Genomic DNA, 8,652 nt, shown 5'->3' with positions numbered 1-8,652 from the left:
CGGGAATGAAAAACCTGTCAGTAGAACAAGGATCTGAGCTAAAGATTAGCACTGATTTTGACATCTATAATTAAATCAGTGAGAATGGGTGTAGGCAGCAGGAGTCTGAAATTCAGGAGAGAGATGTAGGCTAGAGATAAGAGTGTTGGTGGAGTAAGCATTCAAAGTCACCAGACTGGGTGATCTCATCTTAGGGTTGGCAAGCAAAGCTCAGCAGGCCCAATTTCTAGAATTCGGTTAAATAGAAGAAAAGGAATGAATGAAGAAAACCTTAAAAGGCAGAAAGCACCTTGGAAGTGTGGTGACCTGAAACCCTGGGTGAAGAAAGGCCACCAGAGAGGAGGAAGTGATCCTGAGGTCCCCAGTGGGACAGGGACTAAAGTTAACCAGCGACTTGGATGATGGAAAAGCCAGTGGTAACCCCAAGGGGAAGGTACCTCCCAAGAGCACGAGCATTTTGTGAAGCTGCTTGTAACTGCTTCCTACAGTGGAGGACAGGAGCACCACGTCAGCTGTCCTTACTCAAGTGATAAAAGTGTTGAAGATGACTTCTGCTTTGGGGCTCACGGTAGAATCTTTCCACCTTGAAGTTGAAGTTTTCAACATGTTCACAGCTGGCGTCCCTCAGAGAAGGGCCACTTTGAGCACAGACAGGACCCAAGGAGATAAGAGGTAGCATGTGAGATGAGAACAGGGAAGGTGACTGACAGGACAAAGACCTGGAGGCTCCCGGCGCACTGAGCCTGGCTGGGGAGACCCTAGGGAAGCACCAAAGACGCCCAGCGGGGACCCATGCGTTCAAGGGCAACTTACCTGCGGGTGTCCACCTGCTATAGCATCCTTTGGGCTACTTCCCAAAGCTCCAATTTCAAATGTGTTTTTCTGGAAAAATAAGGCATCGGTGGTGCCACTCGAATCCTTCAGATCTTGTCAAATGTGACTGTAGCCATGAAGTCTCTTATTTCAAGAAAAAACATGCAGAGGAGCATGGGCACTGTGTCACGGTGGGTAGGACTGATTTCTCTGAGTTGGCAAAATAAAACAAGCCCACAGAAACAAGAACATCTCGGGCTTCAGTCGTGGATTGTACAGTGGTGGGAGGTAGGTGACTGACACCGTGTAACATCAGCCTGGATTAGGACATTCTCTCACAGCGAGAGCAAGTCAAAGGGACGTTCTGCTTCACTTCTGACAACACAGAGCTCATCTCTGTGCCCTGCCCACATCACCTCATGACTAGAAACCTTAGACTTCTGTGCTGAAGAACTGAACATCTGTACACAGCTGCCAGTCACTAGTGGTCATCTACTTGCCTTGAAAGAAACAATGATGTTCACGCTCACAGCCCTGTGCCTAAGCGTATAATTCAGGCACTTAAATCTAAATTCATTTTGTTTTTACAAATTAGCCCTCTGAAAAACTCAATGGCATGGCTTTGAAAGGTATTTTGCAAAGGTCTCTATAAGCTTATTTCTATGTGACTTTGCTTATGAAAGCTTTTTGTGTATTGCACATTTAATCAAATAGGGGTATCTGATAACCATGCTGCTGGTTCTTCAAAGAAATAAAAACACCCAATTGCATTACACTGAATGGAAAACACTACATATTTATTAATAATGTGTGAAAACTTACTTACCTGGTACCGAAGCTAGTGTGCAGAAGCTCTATTTTCCAACATCCAGTGACTTTTGAGCGAGTGCTGCTCCCTTTCTAAAATCTCCTGGAGATGCAGTCAATGTCCCACCAACCCAGTCCTTCCATCCACTCAAACGGTGCTGCTCAGACTTTAGGAGACACCAGGATCACCTGTAGGGCTTGTCAGAGCACGGAGCTCTGGGGCCAAACCTCAGAGTTTCTGATTCAGTAAATTTGGTGGGGCCTGAGAATTTGCCTTTCTAGAAGGTTCCCAAGTGGTGTGCTTGGACAATGCCTGTATTAGGGCATAGTCGTAGAAACAAAAATTCACCACACAGAACCATGGAGAGGCCAGGAGGAGCATCTGACCCTCACACCCCGTTCTGCAGACAAAGAAGCTGTGAGGCAGAGGAGTAACTTGTCAGTTGACCCAGGTCCAGAGCCCACGTCCTGCCTCCCAGGCTTCCAGGGTGGCTCATTGTCATTCCAGCTACTGCCAAGTCCCTCTTATCTATCCTAGACAGAGGACTAACTCTTCTTTCCTAAGTCCAAAGGGGACTGATTTTTAAATATGTTTAAATTATGCCAAGATCTTTCCACCTTTGGCTAATACTGAGAAAGAAGCTTGAATCAGAACTAGAGGAATGAAGCAGACCTTGTAAGTATCCGGAACTTTCACATTTGCGCCTTTGTGTCTTTGAACTTGAGGTTTACTGTGCTTTTCCATCTGTTAGACAAGCCCCACCCCTTGGTGCCCAGAACCCTGTGGATGCTGCCTTCCATAGACCTCTGCTCAGTGCCCTGAGAAACTCCTGGCTGGAGTCACACGCAGCCACTCGTGCCCTGGTCCATATGGCTCTGTCCTTCTGACCAGGGCCACAGATGCTCTGATCACTGAGAGGACACTGGCTGCAATCTGAGCGTTGGCAGGATGGCAAATACCCTACAAGCTGTCCCCAGCCCTTCTGCCTGATCCAAGCTCCCACATCCTGGCAACTGGGGGATGTGGGAGACCTGTCCACCTGCCTGGGGGTTCTGCTGCCCCCTTCAGGGCCCAGCCCAGGTGGCTGGTGCAGGGGGCAGTAAGCCCTCTGCTCACTCTCTCCCTCTTTAGAGGGGAAAACAGGCTCTGCCGCCATCGAGCACTTTCTTTTTAGGCAGACACAGCCATATTGTGAAGAATCCCGTTACCTCTGTAAAGACCTCGTCTATCTCCAAGTACAGCACCATTTGGAGGCACTGGGGTCAGGACTTCAGCATGAATGTTGGGGTTGACGCGATTCTGCCCACAACAAATAAGCCCAAGTTTTCACTTTGAGACAATGAAGCTCTGGAAATGAACAATAGTGGTGGAAACGCTGTGCTGAGAAGGTATTTGATGCCTCTCAACCGCACACGCCACCATAGTCAAGTGGTAACTCTTTTTATTTTATTTTTTTATTAGTTATTGATGGACCTTTATTCATTTATTTGTTTATATGCAGTGCTGAGAATCGAACCCAGTGCCTCACACATGCTAGGCAAGTGCTCTACCTCTGAGCCACAACCCCAGCCCCCAAATGGTAACTCTTACGTCATATTTTATCACAATGTTTGAAAAGGACCAAACCCAGTGACTCTTGGTGTCCTGTTCCTGTCAGCCTCCTGGGCTGGAGGAACGTTCGAGGGCAAAGGAGGGTCAGGAGGAAGTCCTTTGCTACCTTGTCTGTGCTCATCGCTGACCTGCTGTGCACCTGAAGGCCCTGGGAGGTCCTTCCATGCCTCTGCGGGTGCCGGGTGGGAATGGGGTGAGCCTGCTGCTTTGGAAACCGCACTGTCCTTGGCCTGCAGGGTGAGTCCAACCCAGACGTGCTCTGGTGGACTCGGGCCACTGGATTCCAGTCCTGTTCTGTGGCCACCACATTTCATAAGCTCCCTTCTCTGGAAGCTTGTCTTCTCACTGCACAATGGAGGTAGGGTCCCCCGATCCGTTCTGGGATTCCCTACTACTCCAGCATCCTCGTCTACCTAAGTGCAAAAGACCTCTGACAGGTGTCTACTAAATGAGTGAATGTAAACATGATTATTGGTGTTTCCTTGAGAGTCAACTGAGGAAGGGTCTCCAGTTCTTGATAGGGCAGGAGGAGCTGGATGGCCCTGCGCATCTGCTGTCCTGTCCACAGGATGTCAGGTACTTTCTACCCACCACAGAGCACAAAGTGGGCCGAGTGTTGTCAGTAGTTTGCATTGAGACAAGCATCTTGTCCTTGAGGTAAGAAGGCTCACCTGAGGATGCAAAGGGAAGGGAGGGAGGGGAGGAGAAGGACCTGGACTAGTCCTGGAAAGTTCCAGCAAGAGAAGGAGGAGAGGCTGGGACCGTGCAGAGAGGGACAACTCCCTGGCACTCTGGAGTCGCCTGTGTTCTGCAGCTGGACGTGGAGGTGGCGGATGCTGCTGGTACTGTGAGGTTGTTCCCTCCACTCTGAGGATAGAACTTTGGTCTATTCACATATTGAAAAAAGAAGCAAATGTGTCTTCAGCCAAGAGAAAAGGAACAGAGATACAATCTCCAAAGATACAATCTCCTTCCTTTTAATCTTAACATAATAATAATAATAAGACAGAATCTTGGTATTTGGAAACCAGAGCTCTTGGGAAAGACCATGTTAACTGTATGATAAACACCCAACTTGTGTTTTCTTGGATAATCCCATTTCTGAAAGAAAATTGGAATCAGATATGGCACGTCCATTAAAATGTGGTTACACACACTAATACCATCTGCTCTTTCAGGCCGTGGAGCTCTCTACCTTGAGGCACACACGACGCAGTCCCTCGGCAGGGAGAGGGCTCCCTCCGCGGAGGCTCCGCTGCTGGGCAGGTACAGCCAGTCCCCGTTCAGCGCCATGTGGGGTGAGCTCCGCTGAAGTCAGTTTTCGTGATACCTGAACCTTTCATCTTCAAACAACAAAATGGTTTTCAAACTGTCACAACTCTGCAGCAATTGTGCATTGCTGTTTTCTCAATTGAAATATTCAGAACATAATTCAACCTTTTCCCTGTTGACTCACCATGAATCATCAATATGAATCAAAGCCACAGAGTTTTAGTACAGAAGGGGGCCTAGAAACCATGAGCTCCGCCTCTGGGCAACCCCAGCACCGACGACGTGGAGGTGGGCTGGAGGTGGAGGCAGAGCATGCTGCTGCTTAGGAGGAGCTGGCCTGGAGCCCCCACTCTAGCTTTGTCTCAGCTCTGCACCCCCCAGCCTGGTGCCCATCACGTGCTGTCCACACACCTGAGACCAGTCGCCCTTTTGCTTGGATTCTGGATGTTTCTTGCACCTTTGCATTTGCTTTGCGGGCCTCTCCTACCTTTTCTCCCTCGTTCCTTGTAGCTGGGGTGTGTAGGGGGAAGGACACTTGCTCCCCAACTCAACCCTCCTCTCCTTGGCCAGGGCTTCCGTCTGCTCTGGGGTACCAGGCAGGGGCCTCACGGGGACCTTTCTCCTATGAACTACCCATCCATTTTCAGGCCAGCTTCCTCTGGGTCCTGGGGACTGTGCTGTGGACACTGTGCCACCTCCTGTCCCCCTAGTGTGGCCTCCCTCAGGTCCCTGCCTTTACTCCTCACTCCTAAGACTGACCACCAGGTGTGTGTGTCGGAAAACAATAGCAAGTTCGTCCTCACAGGCCCTTCGGTGTGAAGTCCAAGAGCAGGGTGTCAGCTGCCGTGTGTCCTGGCTTGCTGAGGGCTCCCTTCTCCTCTACCTACCAGTGTCCTGTCTCCTCTTCTTATGGGGACCTCAGTCATATTGGATCAGAGCCCAACCCTAGTGACCCTGCCTTGACTTTGTCACCTCTCCAAAGGCCTTTTTCAACCATGGACACCAGAGGTTAGGTCATCAATGTGAATTTGTTTTCCCTGGGGATGTGGGGGTCATCATCCAGCCTATAATGGGTCCCTTCCACTTTTAAGGCTACAGTGAGTCGCTCTGGGGAAATGCAGAGACAACACTCCCAGGGCTTCATAAGATTCTTCTGCTCAAGGTCCTCAATGACTGCTGCTTGCTTATAAGAGGGCAGCTGGAGAGAGGGTGCTGGGCATGTCCATTCCTGCATCCCACGAGGATTTAGTCCCTGTGGCTCCAGCAAAGGCAGAGATTGGCTCAGCAACCTGAGCCCTGGAGACCATCTTCCATGCCCTGCAGGGGCAAGGGGACAGTAAAGGTTAGTCAGCTGTCCCCTGGCTGCAGGGCAGACACACCCGATGGTAGGGACTTCCAGGCCCAGTGGTGGGGGCCTGTGTTCAAACCCTTGGAGTCCCATGCCTCTTCCCTCCAGTGCCAACAGGCCCGTCACCTGAGTGCCAGGAGGAATAAAAACAGCAGGATGTGAGATACAGTCAGCGTCTGTCCAGAACAGAAAGTTCCTTTGAGCCTCAGAGGACTCAGACCTTGGCATCTGGTCACCACCAGGCCTCCTGAACGCTCACCCTGGACCCTGTGTCCTCAGCGCTGGGGCCTCTGCCTGCCTCTCCACCTCCTAGTCTGGCCTACCCAGGACAGCTGTGGAGGCACAGGCCTGTTCCCAAGCGTCCCTGCCCCCCTAAGACCTGAACACAGCTGGGTCAGGGTCTTCCCCTCACAGCCCCATTTTCTCATTTATCTTTGGATGAATCTCTGAGAAGCCTGAGGACAGAATGAGCTCAGTGTGATAGACCAGCCACACTTCAGAGGACATAGCTGGTGACCGTAGATGTGTCCCCATGACTCTTCCTTCTCTCTGGGGCCTGTACAAGTGAAACATTTTTTTGCTTAAGAAAGATATTACTCAAGCTGGGCACAGTGACCCACGCCTGTCATCCCAGTGCCTTGGGAGGCTGAGGCAGGAGGATCGCGAGTTCAAAGCCAGCCTCGGCAAAAGTGAGGTGTTAAGCAACTCAGTGAGACCCCGTCTCTAAATAAAATACAAAACAGGCTGGGGATGGGGCTCAGTGGTTGAGTGCCCCTGAGTTCAATCCCTGGGAAGGAAGGAAGGAAGGAAGGAAGGAAGGAAGGAAGGAAGGAAGGAAGGAAGGAAGGAAGGAAAAGAAAGAAATTACTCAAAAAACAAAAGTTGGGGAGGGATATCAATGGAGACGTTTGTAGAAATCACGGCAGGAAGAGATGCCGAGGAAAAACCATTCAGAAGTTTAAACACCCTCTTAGACACATTGACCTGTTGAGATCAGAGTTGGATCACTCCTGATGCTGGCCAGAGGCGGCTTTGCCACGTGGGAGTGACCTCTGGTCCCCTGGCTGTGCTCCTGTGCAGACCCACAAATTTGGATTCACTCGGGCCGTTTTCTGGTACACACCCTGGCCCAACGCTCACTCCTCTGGGATTCGAAGACAGAAAGTTCCCTGGGGGAACCGGAGGCCTCTGCCCACTTTCCTAAACGTACTTCAGCCCCACCCTGTCCATTTAGGCTGCACCCAGCCCCCCGCTGCCCATGCTTAGGCTGCCTCTGGCCAGGACCCACAGAAGAAATCCACTGAACACCTCTGAACCTTTGTTGTCACCTCTGTAAGGAGCATGTCCATGACACGCCCCAGTTCTGACCCCATCCTCTTGTTACTGCTGTTGGCCGGTGACGAGTCCTTGCTCCCCCAATGTTGAAGAATAACACCAGAGAAGCCCGCCGAGGCAAGGTCAGAGTAGAAATTAGAAGTTTATTAAAGGACAGCAGAAAAGACTTCTCCCCGAGGAAGAAGGGGACCCAAGAGGTGGAATCCGTGGAAGTGCGGTTGTCTCCCCTTTTTATAGTTTTGGTGATGGAAAGTAAGGGGGAAGGGTTGGGACACAGGTGGGCCAAACAAGTAATCTGGGCAGGAAGGACTTCATTATCACTTCTTTGGGATGGGCTATCTCCAAATCTGTTGGGGGCTGTTTCCTGGGTTCCATTAACATTCCTTTGGGGTGGACTTTGGCCTAGGGCCTTTCGGGGACTTCATTGACATTTCCCGGAATCATGGGCAGCAGGGCCTCCATTTTAGACCTTACTCGGTATTAGACCCGATTTACCTAACTACACTGACTACCTAACTTTAAATCTGGCTTCACTCTCACATAGTCCCTGTGACCCCCAAACCCTCTGGCCCTCCAGGTGCTCCTGGGCTGGTCTCACCCCGTTTTCCTCCGCTCCCCACTTTGCCGAGTGGGGGGTTTCTGTGAGTCCAGTGCAGCTTCCTGCTGACCTCACAGTTTTCCTCTCTCCCGGGGCCTGGACCCAGCTGCCCAGCCTGCGACCCCAGCCCCCACGCAGCAGCTGCTCGACCTGGGGGAGGACACCCGTCCCGTGACCTCAGGCACTACTCATGCATCATCCTTTTGAAATAATCCAGTAGCTTTGAGCTGATCACTTTGAGAAGACCATTAGTGGGTTTACCTGTTGAGAACTCGGAATCGTAAAGGGACTTAGCTGCTCTATGAATGCCAGGCCAGCATGAGCAGGAATAAAAGGAAAAATGTTATTTCCATCACTTAACTGATGATGGATGCATTTGAATTCTGTCCCGGGACATTAGACTATGCTTTTGTATTTTGGGGCATAGGTATTTACAGGCATGGATTCCCAAAAGATCACCTCAGCATGGTGGTGGCACATACCTGTAGTCCCAGCGGCTTGGGAGGCTGAGGCAGGAGGATTGCAAATTCAAGAGCCTCAGTAACTTAGTGAAGGCCTCAGCAATTTAGCTTGACTTCTGTCTCAAAATAAAAAAATACAAAGGCCTGGGTATGTGACTCAGTGGTTAAGCACCTCTAGGTTCAATCCCTGGTACAAACAAACAAACAAATAAAATCACCTGGAACAAAGGCTGTGGGTAGCGCACCACAGGAGGAGAGGCAGAGCCCCAGGGACTCAAGGCTGGACAGGTTCTGTTCTCAGATGTGTCCCTGACTTGCATATTCTCCTGGAACCCACGTCCCCAATTCTGGCATGGGGACCTTGCCTTGGTCACTCACGATGTGCCGGCCAGACACACACAGGGGA

This window comes from Marmota marmota, unplaced genomic scaffold (genome assembly GCF_001458135.2).
Source record: "Marmota marmota marmota unplaced genomic scaffold, marMar, whole genome shotgun sequence".
Classification (NCBI taxonomy): domain Eukaryota; kingdom Metazoa; phylum Chordata; class Mammalia; order Rodentia; family Sciuridae; genus Marmota; species Marmota marmota.
The sequence above is the reverse complement of the archived record's forward strand: the minus strand, read 5'-3'. Positions refer to the sequence as shown.